At 40.9% G+C, this 22,072-nt stretch overlaps 2 long non-coding RNA genes across 3 annotated transcripts; one reads left to right on the top strand and one right to left on the bottom strand.

Moving 5' to 3' along the window:
* Nucleotides 1-5,690: 5,690 nt before the first annotated feature.
* Nucleotides 5,691-6,925, bottom strand: LOC120439395. Of its 2 annotated transcripts, XR_005612620.1 has the most exons (4): nt 6,884-6,925; nt 6,301-6,360; nt 6,114-6,204; nt 5,691-5,947 (listed from the first exon to the last, which is right to left on the bottom strand). It is a non-coding gene; the product is annotated as an uncharacterized LOC120439395 (long non-coding RNA). The 2 variants fall into 2 exon arrangements; XR_005612619.1 differs by lacking the exon at nt 6,884-6,925 and having other exon boundaries at nt 5,694-5,947; nt 6,301-6,480.
* Nucleotides 6,926-10,423: 3,498 nt separating this feature from the next.
* Nucleotides 10,424-18,149, top strand: LOC120439402. The gene is made up of 2 exons (XR_005612628.1): nt 10,424-10,462; nt 17,800-18,149. It is a non-coding gene; the product is annotated as an uncharacterized LOC120439402 (long non-coding RNA).
* The last annotated feature ends 3,923 nt before the right edge of the window (nt 18,150-22,072 follow it).

Below are 22,072 nucleotides of genomic sequence, written 5' to 3'. Positions count from 1 at the left end.
ACAAGAGATCTTGTAGTCTATGCGGTGCTGCCTTGGCGCATTCGATCATTTTCCATGCAGTAGTAGCCTCTGGGTTGACCCACGTATTAAGCAAACATATCCTAGGCCTTTTTCCAAATAAATTTAGACACCGCAGAGTGTATGTCTTTAAAGTAAGTTGGAGGAGGAGAGAGTGGCAACATAAAAAAACGGAAATTAAGCCGTGGTACCATGTTCATCTTGACTGTGTTGATTCTACCCTGAAGCGAAGTTTTTAAATTGTCCCATCTTTGAATGTTGGATTTGATCTTATTTAGCATAGTAGTAAAATTGTCCTTGTTTATCTTTGGAATACTATTATGAATTGAAATGGCCAAATAAATAAAAGTGCTTTTGATCTGAATACACTGGTAAAGAAATTTTCGTAGCTTTAACGTTCAAAGGCATCAAGGTAGATTTCGACCAGTTTATTTTGTAGCCAGATAGTGAACTGAAATGGTCAACCCAAAATGTTTTAATACCATCCACATATAATCCCACTCTAGCCCAGAGGCAGAGCCAGACATTTTATACACCCGGGGCTTAGCCTAAAGGACTACTTTTGGACTTAACCAAGACAGAACCAGAATCAAAACACTGAAAATCATCATAGACCTGCACTACTCTTATTTTTTAATTCTACCAAAGTCCACTATTTAGATTCAGAAAAGTTTATATAACTATTTACCCTTGTTGTGCAAACAAGCCTACAAAACTTAATAAATATAGAATTTGAAAAATAACAAACCTAAAAAGTTACACTAGGTACGAGATACATGTTCTGATGAGTTTTTGCAAACAACCATTTGACTAACAGGTCTGTCTCACCTGCTCTTGTTCCATCTCCCTCTCTGTTCCTCTCTCTCCCTCTCTGTTCCTCTCTCTCCCTCTCTCTCCCTCTTTGTGCTGACAATCAAGCCAAACACCAACATCATCATCAAATATACAGTTGAAACCAGATATTTACATACTGTTCAGATAAAAACATAAACACTTTTTTAATTGTAACATCAAATCAGACTAAACATTTATTTTTTTAGATTGATAAATATAAAAAACATATTTGTTAAATTTAAGAGTAAAGAGAGAAATCGTCTGTATTTCTTAATTGTAAATGGCACCAAATTGTATTCAGAATTGAGCCACACTTATGGAGCTCCACAATTCTTTTCCTGGTGTTTTGGTTGATATCTCTTGATTTTCCCATTTCAAAGAAACAGGCTCTGTGTTTTGCCTTATATGCATCCACAGCTGTGCCACCAATTTACTCACATGGACTCTACTAACCTATCAGAAGCTTCTTAAGCTCAGAATGGAATCGTCTGGAGTTTTCTTATTAATTAACAATAAACTTAGTGTATATGTACTCCTAAATTTGATGAAAGTGTTAAAAAATAGACAGCTACCTCTTGATTCTGAAATTTAACGAATTCAAAAGATATTTCAATATTTATTTATCCAAAACAAAAAGTTTACTCTACATTGATGTTTAACAGTAAAAAAAAATGTTTTTATGTTTTTTCCCCAAAGTGTATGTAGTGGGTTCCCTCCGGGTACTCCGGCTTCCTCCCACCGTCCAAAGACATGCAGCTTGTGGGGATAGGTTAATTGGATAATCCAAATTACCACTAGGTGTGAATGTGCGAGTGAATGTGAGTGTGAATGGTTGTCTGTCCCTGTGTGTTAGCCCTGCGACAGACTGGCGACCTGTCCAGGGTGTACCCCGCCTCTCGCCCTATGACAGCTGGGATAGGCTCCAGCGCCCCCCGCGACCCTGAAAAGGATAAGCGGAAGCGAATGGATGGATGGATGGATGTAAATATCTGGTTTCAACTGTGAATATACTGCTGTGTATTGAAAATCCTCTTGTTTTGCATAGAAATATATTGAACAACATACAAAGCATAATATATAAAATAACATCTACCTGAGTTTTTTCTTGAAAGAAGCCCCTTATGTCCATTGTGTGTTTAGCCGTGGAGGGTAACAACTGAAAATATGATATAAACACACATGTAAGCTAAGACTCTCTAAAAAAAACAAACAGCATTGTTGTTCGGCTTTTCATTTCGCCATTTGTTGATTCAATTGAAGAGCAAGTAACGTAATATGCAGGGGTGCACATAAGTGGTCCGCAGGTGCGCATTCGCTGTCAAAATAAAAGACGCGCACCAGATAAGAAGTTGCAACGCATGTTTGCGTACATAAGATTTTCTGGAGGAGGACAGACATTTGTTTAGAACTTTTAAAGATGTCGAAGAAGCAAGCTCCTTTAAGCAATTACTTTGGTGTTCCTCCACCTCCAAAGAAATGTCAGGAGTCTGAACCGCAAAAGAAGCGCATTTTCTCGGAAAAGTGGTTGCAGGAGGTGAGCTGACTTCAAACAAATGATGAACGGACAGGGATGTGGTGCAGAATATGAAAATCCCACTGTAGCAGACAAAAACAGTGTCTTTTATATGTGCGCAAACGCGCATTGCAACTTCTTATCTGGTGCGCGTCTTTTATTTTGACAGTGCACCTGCAGACAACTTATGTGCACCCCTGGTAATATGGGTGAAGTGATTAGTTTGATATCAATCTTTTGTGATACACTGTCATATTTACATTATTTGTACAGTACGAATGATTTGCTTTGGTACCTGGTCAAACGCAAACTCACCTCTGTCTGCCTGTCTGCACTTCTACAGCAAACTCGCAGGCAGCAGCTTCTCCCCCCTCGCTCACATGCGTAAGTGCTGTGCTCAGCCGCCTAGTGTCCGAGCTCAGATCAAACCAAAATTAGGGGGAATTCACGACTGTGCGCTATGTGCTTTGAATGTTTGTGTAGTTTTTGTTTTATAGAGTTGTCATTCAGGCATCTAACTATGAAACAAATTACACTGCAAAAGACCCCGGGCTTCTGAAAAAATAACCCAGGCTTAAGCCCAGTAAGCCACTCCCCCGCTCCGCCGATGCGGCATCTATGACATGTAACAGCCGTTTTATGTTATCAGATGCAAGCACTAACTAAACGTGGATAACTCTTTCCAAGCGCAATGTGAGAGCTTTTGCGAATACTTTGAGATCAGTTGTGAGCAGGGCTATTGGTCTGAAACTAGAGCACTCAAGAGGGTCCTTTCCCTTTTTTAAGAGAAGGGTAATAAGTGCTGTTTTCTGGTCTCTGTGGAAAGACCCGTTCCGGATTGCAAAATTAAATGAGTCGAGCATGAGTGAGCCTATTATATCCCAAAGTTCTAGAAATAGTTCTGGCGGAAGGCCATCCAGTCCAGGTGATTTACCTTTATTAAGGCCTTTCAGCGCTCTATGCAGCTTATCTGGAGTGAATGGGGCCTCTAGCTCATCCTGATCTGCTTGTGGAATTTGAGGTAGTTCCAGATTTTTGATAAAGCTATTACAGGTAGAATCCTTAAAATTGATACCTGATTTATACAGATGGCGCCTGTGTTTGGCCTTGCCACTGCTGGCTGCAGTTTCCCTCGCTCTGCTATACTGCTGTTTCTGACTGCCCTGCTCTCCTTTTTCATCTCTGACGTCTATGGTGGGCCTGGATATCTCTTCTTCCTACAATAGCTTCTTCCCTCCTCCGCCGCTGGTGTCTGGATTTTTGACAGATGCCGCTAACAGCACTCTTTTGGGTCCACGCAAATCACGGAGGAGGAGAGGTAAAAGAGCAGGTGTCCAGGTGAAATTAGACTGCTCTTCAGACGAGGATTAGCAGGTAAGCGACGTTGAGCATTTCTGGTCACCTGTGCTCAGACTGCCTGTTCGGAGGAGAATTTGTCTTCCCTGTCCCTGCTGGATTTTGTAAGGCCTGGACTTATGAAATTGTGTTACCTTCATCCAGACTCTCTGATTATTTGGCCCGCTGCCCCAGCAGCGAGCGGTACACTGTAAAAAAAAAACTGTCAAATTTACGGTAAAATACTGGCAATAGTTATCCTTTAAATCTACGTATGTAAAAGTGATACATACAGGGAGTGCAGAATTATTAGGCAAATGAGTATTTTGTCCACATCATCCTCTTCATGCATGTTGTCTTACTCCAAGCTGTATAGGCTCGAAAGCCTACTACCAATTAAGCATATTAGGTGATGTGCATCTCTGTAATGAGAAGGGGTGTGGTCTAATGACATCAACACCCTATATCAGGTGTGCATAATTATTAGGCAACTTCTTTTCCTTTGGCAAAATGGGTCAAAAGAAGGACTTGACAGGCTCAGAAAAGTCAAAAATAGTGAGATATCTTGCAGAGGCATGCAGCAGTCTTAAAATTGCAAAGCTTCTGAAGCGTGATCATCGAACAATCAAGCGTTTCATTCAAAATAGTCAACAGGGTCGCAAGAAGCGTGTGGAAAAACCAAGGCGCAAAATAACTGCCCATGAACTGAGAAAAGTCAAGCGTGCAGCTGCCAAGATGCCACTTGCCACCAGTTTGGCCATATTTCAGAGCTGCAACATCACTGGAGTGCCCAAAAGCACAAGGTGTGCAATACTCAGAGACATGGCCAAGGTAAGAAAGGCTGAAAGACGACCACCACTGAACAAGACACACAAGCTGAAACGTCAAGACTGGGCCAAGAAATATCTCAAGACTGATTTTTCTAAGGTTTTATGGACTGATGAAACAAGAGTGAGTCTTGATGGGCCAGATGGATGGGCCCGTGGCTGGATTGGTAAAGGGCAGAGAGCTCCAGTCCGACTCAGGCGCCAGCAAGGTGGAGGTGGAGTACTGGTTTGGGCTGGTATCATCAAAGATGAGCTTGTGGGGCCTTTTCGGGTTGAGGATGGAGTCAAGCTCAACTCCCAGTCCTACTGCCAGTTTCTGGAAGACACCTTCTTCAAGCAGTGGTACAGGAAGAAGTCTGCATCCTTCAAGAAAAACATGATTTTCATGCAGGACAATGCTCCATCACGCGCGTCCAAGTACTCCACAGCGTGGCTGGCAAGAAAGGGTATAAAAGAAGAAAAACTAATGACATGGCCTCCTTGTTCACCTGATCTGAACCCCATTGAGAACCTGTGGTCCATCATCAAATGTGAGATTTACAAGGAGGGAAAACAGTACACCTCTCTGAACAGTGTCTGGGAGGCTGTGGTTGCTGCTGCATAATGTTGATGGTGAACAGATCAAAACACTGACAGAATCCATGGATGGCAGGCTTTTGAGTGTCCTTGCAAAGAAAGGTGGCTATATTGGTCGCTGATTTGTTTTTGTTTTGTTTTGAATGTCAGAAATGTATATTTGTGAATGTGGAGATGTTATATTGGTTTCACTGGTAAAAATAAATAATTGAAATGGGTATATATTTGTTTTTGTTAAGTTGCCTAATAATTATGCACAGTAATAGTCACCTGCACACACAGATATCCCCTAAAATAGCTAAAACTAAAAACAAACTAAAAACTACTTCCAAAAACATTCAACTTTGATATTAATGAGTTTTTTGGGTTCATTGAGAACATGGTTGTTGTTCAATAATAAAATTATTCCTCAAAAATACAACTTGCCTAATAATTCTGCACTCCCTGTAGACAACGCAGCCCTAATCACAATCATAATTTGTTGGAAAACGTATTTAAGTTTCCTATTGATTTATCATAGAACTTGAAGTTAATGGCTGAATGCATGGTGATGAGACCTATCATTCAATCTACATTTTATAGTGTATGAAACTGCTCACCTGGACATGAACCTGAGCTCGGCTGATTAAGATTAGTGTCTCCTGTCCATCTTTCTTTAGCAAAACTTGAATAATACCACTGCTTACCTCTTATTGAATCTTTGGGTGCAGACTTAATTGAAGAGCCTCGTATAAACAGGCAGGGTGTGATGTTTAGGGAAACCAAAGAATACTGGCGCCATCATTTCTGCCAGAAGACTCATGGGGTGCAACGAAGCTTTCATTGTGGACTGGCTAGATACCTTCTGCATTCAGAAAGAAAACAAGAAGGGCATACACCATAAACAATAATAACTGACAAAAATAATGAGACAAGAAATTAAAGTAACAAAATAAGTGCAAATCAAGTTTCCCTGTGTTGCAGTGTAGCTGAATGTTTTTCAACAATTTGATTTACGGTAAAACACATACCAAATATTTCCAGCCAAGGTTTGTTTCAATCTTCAGCATGTTTTTCCTGCCATTGTCTTGAAACTGTTTCATCTGTCCCTCTCATTTGATGCTGTTTACAAAAACAAAGCAGCAATATTGTAAAGGGAAAAAGGAAAATGAATTTAATGGAAAAAAAAGAAAAAAAGATTATGACCTAAAATCTCACCATTTCCTGAGAGTCACAGGTCCTTTGAGTATCCTTATGGTTTCTGCTCAAATTCAGTGTCTGAAAAGGGCAGGAACAAAACAAACCTTTTTAATCATAAAGAGAGAGTTCTGACACTGACGTTCACACATCGCCATTGCACATGTAAACGAAGAAACCACCGCCACACCAGTGACATGGGTGGGGGCAGAGTGTCTTCGGTAAAAATGAGCCTTAAACGCGCCATACCTGGTGTATGTCTGCTTGCAGCCTGCTTCAATACACCGAAAGAAACAACATGGCTCATTCCGATGCAGTTTACAATGAAGCACGTAGCCCTTGATGACTGAACTACCTTACCACAGAAATTACAGGTTAACATAACTCCATGTACTTTGGTAATTCCTCCCTAGCGAATTAAGCACGCCAAACACAGAAACTAATCCAGAGCAATGCTTCCCTCGCGACAGTAATGCTAACTCAACTCACAAATGCTAACTAAATTCACAACCTCACTCATAAAAAACGAACTGCTAAAATTATCTATAAACGCTGGGCTGGTGGATTTTTATAACAGAGATAACTTGAAGTTGCATGTACTCACCTCACCTCGAACTAATTGTAAGCTGCCAGGATGTCTACAAATTCGAAGATGCTGTGGTCCAAGCAGCAATAAATGGCGCTAATATACGAGTTCAAAACTGTGTCCGTTAGCGAAGCCAACTTGAGTCTCCTGCATGAAAAAAAAGAGCGGTTGGCACACAGCTCAGCAGCTTGTGCGCTATTGGTCATTTTCAGGTGACGTCATCCCGCAATATAATGTCGCTCTTTGTTTCTTTAGGAGGAGGTTCGAATTTGATCAGAAGTCACGTCTGCAGACCGCTGCAGCCACATCTTGCCTTGCTTCCCCTTTTTTTGGTGAAATGGTTCGCTCATACTGCACAATGTTGCTACCAGAATTTTTTTTTCTCTGCAATTCGAACGTAAAACGTCTGTACACAGTTTACCAGCAGTTTAGCTACCAATCAACAGCGATCACACAAACTCAAAATTTAAGGCGGACCCACTTAAGGTGGTCTGATAATATGGCGTGAAACACAACAACATAAAGTTGTTTTAAAATAATAATTAAAAAAGATTATTGAAATCAATTTTATTCACAACCATAAACTTTATTTTTAACATCTTCTTTTGCTGTTGATTTTTTTTTTATCAGAAGGTTAACAATGATATACTGCAGGCCTAACTTTTAATCTGTATATCAGTATCTGAATTTTAAAATAAAAAAAAATACTATCAATTTTATTGTCTTTCACTGCTGATATTTGCTTTTTTTTTTCTTTTTTTAAAATGGTATTTACTGGTTGTATTATTACGGTGGACCCTATTGTTTAACATCTTGCTTCTGTAAAAATGAATGTTTTTGTTTGCTTAAAAATCTACAGCTTTATACTGTGAATTCCAATGTGCACAACCCGAAAAGATGTAGTTTTACTCAAATAATACCGTAAAATCTAAGTTTTTCAGACATTTTCAACATTACAATATTTAATTGTAAAATGTATGCATATTTATTTGTTTTCACAGACAGTATTTATAATTTCAACATTTTATCACAGTAAAAAACAAAGTTTTATCCAGTCTCACAATTAACGGTTATTCAATCTATTTAATACAGTAAAAGGAAGTTTTTGGTTTTACGCTCCATTACCGTTGGAATTTGACGGTGTTTTGCTGTATATTTTACTGACTTTTTTTTACAGTGTATCTATGATCGTTACGGATCGAACCCCCAGTTTCTACGCCCCCTAAAACGGGTCAGTGTCGGTAATGGGTTGACTTATTCCTCATTGAGCACGGCGCTTCTCAATGCCCGATCTATGACAAATAAAACGTTCTTATTGAACGATCTTATTCTTTCCAAAAAGCTGGATTTTTTATTTTTAACTGAAACCTGGCAGCGTGATGGTGACTATTCTTCCCTTATCGAACTTTGCCCGGGCGGGTACTCCTTCATCAGTCGGCCGCGGACTTTTGGTCGTGGAGGAGGTCTGGCTGTGGTGCATCGAAATTGGTTTCACTGTCGCTCATTGATGGTTGAAAACTTTTCATCGTTTAAACTACAGCTGGTTAAAATTGGAATTAAAGATCCGTGTTACTGTGCTGTAGTGTATCGTCCACCTGGACCTAACAGTCAATTTAAAGGAGTTCAGTGACTTTTTATCTTCCATCTTGAAGTTGTCCAGATTGTTAATAATTGGGGATTTTAATATACACATTGATGATGACTCTGACCTCTTTGCCAGAGGTTTTCTTAGCATCATGGACCCTTTTCATTTCACACAGCATGTGTCTGGCCCCACTCACACCAAAGGACAAACTCTGGACCTCGTTTTTACTATTGGCTTAACCATTGACTGCATTAGTTCTGAGGATATTTTTTATTTTGGATCATCGTTGTATTATACAGGCACGTGCAGAGGGGGGAGCGGAAGGGGCTTGAGCACCCGCCCCTTTCCTGATGGGTGCCCAAAGTGCCCTTTTGTTGAGGCAATTTTTTTTTTTAATTTTTAATTTTTTTTTAAATGTGTGTGTGCGTGTGGAGTCCTGTCAGTGCCCCTCAACAATAATATTTAACTATTAATCACATTTTTGCTAAATAAAAGGATCTGGCTTGCATCAGTCACATGATCACCATTAACCAATGTTCGCCCTTGACTGCAGAACGCGCTGGTTACGAGCTCACAAAGAGCACGCGCATTTTTAGCGGTCCGGACGGAGCTGTAGGAGAAACACAAATTACGTCAGACACACCGTCTGATGCGACAAAACCAGTAAGTAGCTGTACAGCGTACACTGTAGTGTGTAGCACACAGGAGTATTAGCTTATTACGTACACGTTGGTAAGCTGTCTTGTGGCAGCTGACTAAACAAATGAGCGTGCTGTGTGTGCAACAGCGCGACAAACTTTACCTGTCCTTTTATTAACTGCACAAGTAGTGCTGGTCATAGCTGCTGGCTCACTGGGTAAGGCTGTCATGGGTCTGTAGCTCTGTCCACCGTTTTAGGGAACATATTTAGTTTTAAAGTAAGTTACAGGGCTTTTCCTGCCTTTCTGGAGGGCTTATATTTCACTTAAAACGATCTAATATGCATGTCCACATAATAATGGATTATTATAATTATAATATTTAAAAAACATGCTGTATTTTAAAGAACATACATTAAGAAACAGATTATATTAGATTTATATTTTAAATAAGACAAAATGCTGATTTTACAGCAGCAAAATTATTGTATCTCTACAGTTTAAAAATGTAATAAGTGTTCTCCCTGCACAGAGTGGATAGTGAAACAAATGGAATCATCATAAATACATTATTATAAATTTATTACTTTTTTCCCTCATTGCTTTATTATTGTAGCTCTAGTAATAAATAATAAGGGAAGGATTGTGGATCAGCACCATGATGGAAACTTGTGCCCACAGTATATACAGTATTCTGAAGAAGGTCTAAAATGTCACTGTGTGTGCGTGCATGTGTGTGTTTTATGTATATGGATTTTTTAAATTATTACTCATGATATAACATTGTCCAGACATGGCTGGTAAGGACATGAGGAGGAAACAGTAGGAGCTGTGTGAGGCTACTAAAGGCAGTGGATCCCTCAGCAGCTGGATTACAAAGAGCACAGGTAACATTAACACATGTACCAGTTGTTGGAGAGGTATTCCAGTATAAAAATAATAATAAGCACAACTGAAATGTTTTGCTTCTATAACATTTTTCTGTCATCATTTTATTATAGATTAAGTGTAAGAGTTGTTAAGTGTGGATAATTAAATTATAGTTTATTGCAATAGCAAGTTGTGCCTTGTTCTCAGATGGACAGCAAGTGGAGAGTGATAGATGAGATGAGGGGATGGAAGGAGGAAGAGAGGCAAAGAGTGATTCACAGGCAGAGCCTTGTGTGTTTCTCAGTTTTTTGTTGCCTTATGGTTCCAAGCGCTGTCACCAATCTTTGCATTTTGTTATTATCTCATGACACTTGTTTAGTCAGCTACCATCTCTCCTATGGACTTTTTAATGTCTACAGTCTCAGATCAACACAGCCCTGCCCTCCAGCACTATCAGCAGCAGGAGCAGCAGCAACCCCTCAACAGCAACATTGTACCCATCAGGTAAAACATAGGCTACGTTTGCTTTGCCTCACAACACTGATATAGTATGATGCGATCCCATATTAGATTCTTGATGAATGTGTGTTGTTGTTATTCAGCCTGGTTCAATGTGCCCCTTTTTAGCTTTGAGCACTCGCCCCTATAAATGTCTCTGCACGGCCCTGGTATTATATTTAACTTGTCTTTTTGTTTGCCGCCTCCTCCTGTTCGTCGTGTTCTTAGCTCGTGCACCTTAAATTCCTCTACTGCTGCTAAATTTGCTGACGTTTTTAATTTGGTTCTGCCTGCTTCTAATGATGTTGATTTATTAACAAATCTTTTTAATAATTATTGTGTTTCTATTTTAGATAATATTTTCCCTATTAAAACTAGACTAGCCCCTGTTTCAAAACCCTCTCCCTGGATCAATGACAGCATTTGCTGTTTAAAGCGTGTCTGTCGTAAAGCTGAGCGTTTGTGGAGAAAGACTCGTTTACAGGTTCATCTCCTTCGTTTAAAAGACCTTTTAGTTTCTTTTAACACTTCAATTCGTGATGCAAGGGCTGCTTATTTTTCAAACCTAGTCTCTAGGAGCAGTGGTTAAAAATCTAGGCCCTCTTGCTTCTTATATTAAATCCTCCATTAGTAACCTTGGTGTTACATTTGATCCAGCTCTGACGCTGGACACACACGTTAAATCTTTGGTTCGCTCTTGTTTTTACCGGTTAAGAAACATTGCTAAGCTGAGTCCTGTTGTGTCATGCTCCCAATTGGAAATGATTATTCATGCTTTTGTTTCATCTCGCTTAGATTATTGTGATTCCTTGTTTACTTGCTTAAGTGATGCCTCCCTGGAATGACTGCAGGATGTTCAAAATGCTGCTGCTAGGCTTCTGACAAAGAATCCCAAGTACTCCCACTCCCCTGCTGATTCAACTGCATTGGCTCCCTGTCAAGTTCACGGTCCATTTTAAGATTATAATCATGACCTATAAGGCCCTGCACGGTGTAGCTCCAACTTCAGTGATCTTCTTCTTCTTTATTGCCCCAGCAGGTCCCTGAGGTCTTGTGGCCAGGGCTTGCTGGTTGTCCCGCATACAAGGTTAAAAACAAAAGGTGACAGAGCGTTTGTATCAGTGACTCCCAGACTCTGGAACTCGCTCCCTTTGAGTTTGAGATCTGTGGACTCAGTCATTTCTTTTAAAAAGCAGTTAAAAACCAGTCTGTTTAAACTTGCTTTTGGTTGATTTTGTTTGTTTGAGGTTTTATGTCCGTTTCTGCTTCTGTGAAGCACTTTGTGATTTTATCTTGAAAGGTGCTATATAAATAAAATTTTACTTTACTTTACTATTGCATTATATTCTTCTTTTAGTGAAGCAGGGAGTGTAGACTGATCATCCGACCAGCTAAGTTTTTGCAGATTCTGTAAAGATTTTATTTGATTTTCTAAATTAGATACCTGGGCAAGTTTTGTTTTTGCCAGCATGGAGGAGAATGAGATGGAAAAGCCACGAATGAAACATTTTGTAGTCTCCCATAAGACTTGTGGGTCAATATCCTCATTAGTGTTGATATCTAAGAAATCCTTCAGCTGGAGCTTAAGCAGGCTGAGAAAAGTAGAGTTAGTTAATAGGGACGTATTAAAGCGCCACCTGGGGGCCCTAGTGTTTGTATTGGGCAGATCGACACTGCATAACAAAGCTGAGTGATCAGATATCAAGATTGGCTGAATAGAAATAGATGTATTACCTGAAAGTAAGGAAGGACTAACAAAAATGTAGTCTATCCTAGAAAATGTCTTATGTCTATGAGAAAAGAATGTATAATCCCTAATGTCGAAATTCTGCATCCGCCGAAGGTCGATGAGGTTAAGATCTTTTATGAGTGTATGCAACAGAGAAGATGAGAGATTAACTACTGCATCTGGATTAGATTTATCAATAACGGGGTTGATGACGGCATTGAAGTCTAGGGGCAAAGCAAATCGCTAAATTAAATGTAACCAACCTTAACCCATGTAAGTGATCCTATTGTTAACCTAGTTGTGGCCGCTGCAACTAAGACAGATCAACTAACTGGCATTCAGTCATTCATGTCCAGTAAGTTGGCTTCTCCTGCATGCTGATACCATCATAGTTGGCCACACTGTTTAGATCGGGTGGAAGAGCGGGGGCTCCATCATCACACTGCGGTGTTGCAGGATTCAGCTTTCAATTTATCTAATTTATAAATAAATAAATAAACTGTTACGAAATTAAAATAAAGTGCAAGTGCAAATATAGCCTTATAATCTGTGGGTGAATCTGAAAGTTGCTTCAGCAGTAAACCTTTTTTCATTGGCAGAACCAGAAGTTACTCTTTATATTTGAGTTAAATGAACAACAACAAACAGTCACAACAGTCGTTTTTTTTTTTTTTTTTTGGCAAGCTGCAACTCCCTTTTATGTTCACCTCTTAATGAGACACTTGAGCCTGGCTCGGAGACATGATCAGATCCAGTCTGTGTGTAATTGGGGAAGAGCTCACTCTCAGAGTAACTTCCAGTGTTGCTCTGAGTCTGTTTCGATCTTTGGTCTTGGCCCCAGTGCAATTGTAAAGACCCGTCAGTGGAAGCTGGGATTGCAGATGAGTGCAAAGCAACATGATTTTCAGTGGGATCCACAGAATATGGGTCCAAGATCTAAATGTGTGCTTCTCTGGGATTCTCAGGGAAGTATTCATCAAGTTTCTCTGTCAGCTGTGAAAGGGGCTGACAGACAAAGTCCCTGATCTTCAGCTGAGGGGAGTTTTCCAAGATGTGAGACAAAAGTGGAAACATGTCCATCCTCTTTTCCTGGGCCCTCATGGTGGAGAAAACAGTGGGTCCATTTAGTTTCTGGTGCATGCCGTGGTGCCTACAAGTCATTGAAGCTGCACTATCACTGCACACCCCAGCACAGTTATGCCAGTCCAGGTCGTTCTAGGCGAAGTAGTTGTCAATGCAGCAGAAACATTTCTGAGCTGTGGCTCGTCTTGGCAGCTCTCCACAAAACAGCATGTGTTCATGCATACTGCTGTCCCAGCGATAATAAACAAAACCCAGCAGCAATGCACCATTTGTGACATCAGTGGACTTGTCTAGTTGCAAAAAGAAAAACTGACTAAGTTTTATTCTTCCCAGATGCTGATGCTGTATGTCTAAGGCCATGTCCGTGATACAGTGCCTCACAGTGTCGTTTGAAAATGGGATGGTCAGTAGCTTCTTTGCAGCAGTCTCTCCGATAATCTCACGACACATATGTACGGCGGCAGGCAAAATCAACTCCTCCGCTATAGTGAAAGACTTTTTACTCTGTGCCACAAGCCTGGACATGAGGTAGCTAACTTTTAAAGCACAGTTAGAGTTACCAGTCAGTGACACAAAAGACTGTTTCTGCATCTGCAGTCCATTTTCTTTTCTCTTGAAATATTCCACTGGCTTTCTTGTGAGCCTGGGATGTTTGGTTTTGAGATGCTGTTTTTATTTCAAAGGCTTCAGTGCTTTGTTGGATAGCCTTAGTCCACACTCTACACATTGAGCCGCTTCATTTCCTCCGTTCACAAACCCATACTTCAGGAAGTTATGGTTGTACTTGTGGAAAGTTTTTGCCTTTTGGGGCTTGTCACTTTAATCTTCATTTTTGCGTTTTAAGAACTTCTCCATATATTTTGCTAACTGCAAACGGTGGGCATAGTGTCTTCTTCTGCTTGGTTATTGAGACTGATTAAACAACTCCCACTAAGCAGTGGAAAGCTGTATTGTAATTGAGATTTTCATGGATAACCGTAGTTCCTTTCTTTAATTATTAACTTATGATGTCCCGCGGCCCTCGCGGCCCACAGGTGTACAACTAAGATTTTTTTGCTGCCCTCAAGGCGTGGCTCACAGCCAAAAGTGGGCTGTGGCCCAATGGATAAGAATCACTAGTTTACAGTTCAGCTCCAGATCCAGGTGACAGCAAGTCAAAATGAAGTTACCTGTGAGTGTCCAAATGCAGCCTGTGTTCAGTCTGAATTGTCAGCGGCTCGGTCTGTAACCCAGCATTCTGAGTTCATTTTGTATTTTTGATTTCTTATATTATATTGAAAATACGCTTAGTTCTTGTATTGCCATCATTAGTTAGGATTTAGTTGAGTTTCATTCTAGTTTAGTTTCTTCTATAATTCCTGATTTATAAGTCGTTTCTTGTCTTCTGTGTCAGTACGTCATGTGTTTCTTGCCTGATGTGTTGTCTCATGTCATGTTGTCAAGCTTGTGTTTCATGTCTATGTCTCTCAATGTTTCCTGTTTTATTTTGAAGAGTCAGGTGTCTCCATGTTCAACTGTTTTACTTCCCCGTGGCGTCTTTTAAGTGTATTCCACTCAGCTGTTTCCCCTGTGAGTTTCCACTTCCCCTCATCACCTCCTGTGTGTATTTAATCTGGTTTATTTTTTTTCCCTAATGATTTTGTTCAGAGGCATCGTCATGTTCATGTTCCCTTATCATAGTTTCTCACATGCACCTGCTCAGAATCATGTTCATGTCATAGTCGTCATAGTCCAGGTTTTGTCCAGCATAGGTTCTATTTTTTGTTTATTCCACCTGTATTATTTGCCTTTGGCTAAATAAAAGGCTCCTCATTTGTTTAAGACTCAGTTCCGTCTCCTTTCTTATCTGCAATTGGGTCCTCATGTCAACACTCCAGCTGTGCAGCCGTGACACTGAATATCAATTATCAATTATGGATCCCAACCTGCTCTTGTAATAATTATGAGATTATATTTTTTTGTTTTTTTTTTCTACTCTCTAGCTGAGTGAGGAGGATGGGGAGAGGCCTCGGGGCAGACACAGGACATGTTGGAGAGATTATATGTTTCCACAGGTCTGCGAACGCTTTAGTGTTCCACGGGATAGGCTAGAGGAGGTGGCTACGAGGCAGGAGGTCTGGGCTTCTCTGTGACCCGGTCGCAGATTTGTGGAAGAAAATGAAAGCATAGATGGATGGAGTGGCCTCGTTGTTGGCCCTCTAGTAGGCCTGTAGTTAATGTAATTAACACCAAAGCAACTGAAACCGATTAAAAATCCCCTCTGCGACTTAACTGACCAGATTAATATACCAAGGGCTGAATTTATTCAATGCTTTACTTTGATTAAAAAGTGTTCCTGTAATTTGTTTGAGTAGTGTAAAGAAATCAGGGATGGGTCAAGACTTTTGAACAGTTTTGTACCATTTAGGAATAATAAGCACAGTACAAACAAACACTAACAAATATATACACTATACACTATACAATACATGTTTCCTTTTTTTACACCATTTCTTTACTGAAGGCATCAGAACTATGAATGAACACATGTGGAATTCTGTAATAACAAAAAAGTGTGAAATAACTGAAAACATGTTTGATATTTCAGATTCTTCCAAACAGCCTTTGCTTTGATTCCTGCTTTGCTCACTCTTGGCCTTCTCTCCATGAGCTTCATGAGGTCGTCACCTGAAATGGTTTCAACAGTCTTGAAGGAGTTCCCAGAGATGCTGAGCACCTGTTGGTCCTTTGCCTTCACTCTGAGCTCCATCTCATCCCAAACCATCTCCACTGGGTTTAGGTCAGGTGACTGTGGAGGCCAGGACCCATCAGACCAAAGCACAGATGTCCTCTGGTCTAATGTCCACTCCTTGTGTTTCTCAGCAGCTGTTTGACCATAAAGGCCTGATTCACACAGTCTCCTCTGAACATGCAGAGATGCTACTGGAGCTCTGTGTGGCATCTATCTGGGCTCTAATCTGAGCTGCTGTTAACTTGTGATTTCTGAGGCTGGTGACTCGGATGAATGTATCCTCAGCAGCAGAGGGGACTCCTGGTCTTCCTTTCCTGGGGCGTCCTCATGTGAGACAGTTTCATCGTGGTCTTGATGGTTTTTGTGACAAAGTTTTCGCAGTTTTACAGCCTGACTGACCTTCACTTCTTACAGTAATGATGGGCTGTTGTTTCTCTCAGCTGATTGGTTCTTGCCATAATATGAATTCTAACAGTGTCAAATATGGCTGTCAGCTGTGCACCAACCTGACTGCTGCACAACACACCTGATGGTCCCAAACCCACTAAGAAGGCAAGAAATGCCACAGATGAGCCCTGACAGGCCCACCTGTGAGGGGGAACATGTCAGGTGACGACATCATGAAGCTCACTGAGAGAAGGCCGAGGGTTTGCAGCGCTGCCAATCTATCTACATCTACACACACACACACACACACACACACACACACAAAGTGTACATTGTAGAATTATAGGGATTATTTTACATAACCATCATCTTATCATTGCATTAATTATCATTTCATCCAAGCATTTATTGAAGCTGCTGGCATTATGTTATAATTTATATTATAGGGGTTATTATAATCAAATATTAACATTTTTATTACAGGTGCAGTTATAACTACTTTAAAATGATTGAGTTAAATATATATATATCATAACTCATATGCTGAGTATATTGTTACAGTAAAATAGTAGCTGAGCAAAGGCCTGAATGTATTCAGCTTCTTGTGGTATTTGAGTTTGCCTAGTTACAGGTGACGGAAGGATGTCCAGCCCATGGTGACCTCAAAGGCCTTAGATCATCACCATATTCTTAAGAGTATGCCACAAGGAGGAACCTCTATGTTGCAGTTAATTCTTAAAATACATGAATGTTCTGTACATGCAAATTATGTGCTTGTAAACGCAAGAAGGGGCGTTACAATACCCTGATGTTATAAAAGCAATCTAGAGTGTATTTTGGGTAGAGATGTACAACTGTTTTGCAGTTTACACCTCTCCACGCTGCGTGCATTCATTAAAATCAATTGTTTGATTGACCTCTTCTGGACCATCATTGTTTTACTCTCGTCCTCAATTTCGGACCCGTAACAACATGCATACAAGTGTGTCCAACCTTGGCTTTACGTGTACTGACTGGCAGCTTGTCCAAAGAGACAGTGAGACAGAAGATAAGCTGGTCTTCCAACACCCAAGCAGACTGCAGGAGATCAACATAAGACAATTTTTTTGTTTAAATAAATAAAATAATATGGACTGAGTTAAACAGTCACAACAGTACTATATCTAACAGCTGCCATCACAGGTAACTCTGGAAAAAACAAAACTCTTAAAAAAAACTTTGGTTAATAAAAAATGAAACCTGTGCTCGCTTAATGTTAGTTTAGCTTTAATTTTATGTGTTTCATTTTCCTGTTTGCAGATATATTAAAATTTAAAGAATAGTTTTACAATCATTTGTTGGATGTGTTTGTTTTTTTCCTGAACAGTTTGCTGCAGCAACTCTTCTGCATGTTATGGTAATTGAACTGTGCAGGTGCTGCTGCGACTGGTGCATGGATGTACGGCTCCTGAATGACTGGTTCCAGCCTGAACACCTGCCTTCTATATAAAGCCTGGAGCGCTTCACACGCTTCCCCTAACAGCTGATCAGCTGGGTGAGCTGCCGTTACTTTGAACACATCGATTTCTCCTGTTTTTGGACAGGAGGTCAGACTCTGTCTTTATTTTGGTTCCTTTCCTCTGTGAGCTCATGTATGTTGGCATCTATCAGACCTCAGCTTTGTTTGATTTACTATTTTGGCCTCGGCTCACCCTGATGTGTTGACACTCCTGTTCTGTTGTTTTTCCCTCATTACTTTGTAAATAAATACCATGTAATGACCAGTGATTGTTTCCTGTGGCTGCGTGGGTGTTGGTGGGGAGCAAGTGCCTCATCCATGCCATCTCCTGGCCCGCAGACGGGTTGTAACAATAGGGACTAGACAGGAGAGCGCTGAGAGTGTTTGTGTACTTACGTAGTTTGTTTTTCTAAAAGTAACCTTGTACTTTTACTCCTCACATTTTCAAAAACAGGCTCATTACTTTGCATTCAAGAGGAGTTATTATTTGTTAGTGCGAGCCTCCAAACATCAAACTGATTCAAGTCTAAACAGTAACACATGCATGGCAGTCCTGTTGTGTAATCGTCACCAGAGGATGATGCATGAAAGAGCTGAAGTGTGTCAAAGTCAGGGGTTAAAACTGGGCTTCATGAGCTGCAGGGCTTCAGCATCTAGTTAGCCCCACAGAAGACGAGCGAACATAAAGGGAGTAATGTGTTACTGAAGGTCATTTCAAATGCAGCATTTCTGCAAACACACAAATTGTTTGTGCGCAGTTTGTGTAACAGTGTGTTGCAGCTAAAGGTCCAGCTGCTTATTTGACAGGGAGAGAAAAGAAAGAGCTAACTTCACTCAGACAGACAGATAAGACAGACGGGACATGGCAGGAAGAAGAGAGCTTACATTTAAAGGTCAGTGGGATTTTTTATACGAGATACTTTGTTTGTACATGTGACTGTTTTTTAAATTTTGAAACATGCTGCAAATCAAACTAAGGCAGACGAACTGTTATACAAGGCTGCATGAAAACCCTCTGCAGGTTAGTTTGCTGCACTGTGAGGATTTAAAGTAAAGCACAGTGTGTGCCTGGTGCACAGTGGCTGTGGGTTCATGGCCACAGTTAGCTTACATCACATGTAGCAGAGAGTCACATGAATTTGATGAGCTTAGATCCACTGATGAATTCCACCTTGATGCCAGCTTTATAGCATCTAGTATAAAGACAGTATAAACTGTGGAGGATGAAACATCTGCTCACATCTGGTTGAATCCAGGTGTGTCCATCCACAGAGAGCAGCAGGTCAGCTGATCACAGCCTGCACACTAAGAACAGCTGCTGGAGCTCTCAGGAGAAATGATTGTGAGTTTGATTCAGTTCCCCACACTGAGCCGTGACAACCAGTTTTAGGTTCCCCACCTGCTGAACCCACTTTAACCTCTGACTGTGCACACTTCCTGTTTACAGGCAAAGTCCCCTCTACAACGGAGGCAACAGCAAGTAGATTTGATTTGATTTTCCTTTTTCTTCAGACTCAAGCTGAGTATAATTAGAAGCAAAGATAGACTAAAGTTTGTTCCCCTCTACTGATATTATTCTATCATTATGTTCATATAGCACAGGGTTCAGTCAGCTTTGGACAAAATAGAAGCGTCCTCCTTTACTTCCTTACTTTGAGCACATTTAGAGCCTTTACTTTTTTTTATTCGAGTAAATAAGTTGAATCAGTACTGTGACTTTTACTGGAGTAGTTTTTACTAGTAGTATCTGCACTTCTACTCGAGTACAGACAATCTAAACCACCCTCTGGTTTTTTATCTAATTAGGACATTGTCACGGGTTCAACCAAAATAACAACTGGTCCGGCCGGGTCAAGTCAAACGATGATTTTAATGCACACATGTGGGAGATGAACACTGCACGCAGACAGCATAAGATCTCTCACCGAAAACCACACAACAATAGTTTTTATGAACATCAGGGTATTAGAACGCCCCCTCATGTGTAAAGTAGGTACAATACAATCAATGTTGACAACTTTTAACACATTAAAAGAACATCTTCTTCTTCCCGAGGCCAGATCCTTCCCAGTAATCTTCTAACTCTGCTTATCCCCTGGAACAAACAGTCTCTCCTGCAAGCATAATCAAACAGCTACAAGGCCTTGCAAACTATTATTTAAATGTTTGAACTCTCCCCTCTACATGAGTTTAACTGCTGCTTGTATGTGTGCGTGTGTGCCTCGACCTCAGCATTCACTCTGTCTATAAGGACAGAGGCCAACTCTGCATGTGTGCAATAACCTAACTGAAACCATACATGTAATAAATGTTCTAATCAAATGCCACTACTCAAAGCTTAATAAAAAGAGTATAAATGAATAAAGGATAATGATGAATAACATGATGTGTTTTGTAAGCATGTGCGGCCTTCTACGCTCTACGTCACTTCACTCAATAGATCAGCCAGACATCCCGCTGACTGTAGCTTTTAACCCTTACTGACATGAGCACAACTCCATAATAAGCACCAAGCGGCAATATGTATAAAGATGATCATGGTTACACCTGTAATGAAAGATTATATGATTATACCAACACCTGTAAATAGAAGATTAACATGAGGTTATAACAATCACTGTAATACAAACGTTAATGTAATGTCAATAGCTTCAATAAATGCTTTAATGCAATGCTTATTATATGATTCTGATGTAATGATAAAATAACAGTAAAATATCTCTTCTCATTCCCCCTATTGACCCCTGGATAACATCCAGAGGTCACAAACAGTTATCGCCGTGTCACACCCTCGACCTACACAGCCACTTCCGTGTCCATCACCGGCATCATGGACATCGGAGGGTCCACCGCCCTCATAATTACCTTTTCCAGCAAACCTCTGGCACAAGGAATGAGACAACAACCACATGTGACCAAAATACCCACCAGCAAAAAAACATACAGCTGTGATTAATAGCATAACCGACATCAGACATATAATACTAAGTAATATCTTGATAATTTGTGTCCCATCACGGGTTTCTGATCGTCGTGATGGCGTTGTGTTCTAATGAAAAAGTAAAAACAATAAAAATGATGAAATAAAGATCATGAAAGTTCAAAGCTCTTTTGCTAGAGCCTCTTTCTCAGATGTTCACTTTGGCCCCGCTCCTTTTTGCAGGTGCAACGATTTCCTCCTCGGCTGCTCTACTTTCTTCGGCCTTCCAGGTAGACTACCGGTCGGCCCGTTGCACAGGTGAGAGGATTTATTCTGCCTCTGATTTTCACCTGTGATGGGTGGAGGTGGATTTTCCCCCACCAAGCTCTCGTGTGCCGCTGCGCACTGCGACCAGTGGTACCAGGTGTCGCCTTTCCCTTTCAGTTGGACCGCTATAGCTGTCCGGGCCGTTACTTCATATGGACCCGTCCAGCGGGGTTCCTTCCACTTGCGCTTAATGACTTTCAGCCACACCGCCTTTGCGTCCGGGACCTCTCCTTCCCCCTTGGGCCTGTCACACGCCACCTGTTTGGTGAAACTGGACACAAGCGCTTTTACCTCGTTCCAGTAGTCTGCGTGGGACCTGTTCCCCCTCGTCTCCTGCTCCACCGAGACCACCGTCCAAGGTGCCGGAAACTGTCTCCCAGTTAGCAGCTCGTAGGGCGTGTAACCTGTGGACTTCTGTTTCACCATTTTGGCTGTTAACATGGGCGCCCGCCTGGCCCCGCCACAAGTCTCCATCCTGCCAGGCTCCTTTGTTTCCACACCCCTATTCCTCTGGTGATGCCTCCTTACACTCGTCAGACCCGTCGTCCGGTGTCCGTTCCTTTCTCTGTAAGAGACAGAAAACCAAAGCACCTCCCTGCCTAATCTTCACAATCTAATTTTTATTGTTCATTGTTCTTCCAGTACTGCAAATTTGGTTTAGAATATCATGTTCATTGCTCTCTGACCCAGCAACCTATTCTAACCATAATCTATGTGTGTGTAAGCGTGTTTGCATTTAGAATCAAAGCCAATCCCTACAATATATCAGTCCGGACAATCACGCCGAACGAAGCTTATGACCTTCAAAAGACACCAAGTGCCAACTCATGATGAGCACATTTGCAATGTGTGTATGACAATTATTAACCACTCATTTTAATCAAAGACAGCAAAAACAAATTAACCATACCTGCATTATTAAACACACAAGTAAAGACATA

Source organism: Oreochromis aureus, linkage group 3 (genome assembly GCF_013358895.1).
Source record: "Oreochromis aureus strain Israel breed Guangdong linkage group 3, ZZ_aureus, whole genome shotgun sequence".
Classification (NCBI taxonomy): Eukaryota; Metazoa; Chordata; class Actinopteri; order Cichliformes; family Cichlidae; genus Oreochromis; species Oreochromis aureus.
Note: the sequence above shows the minus strand (reverse complement) of the source record. Positions and strands in the feature narration are given on the sequence as shown.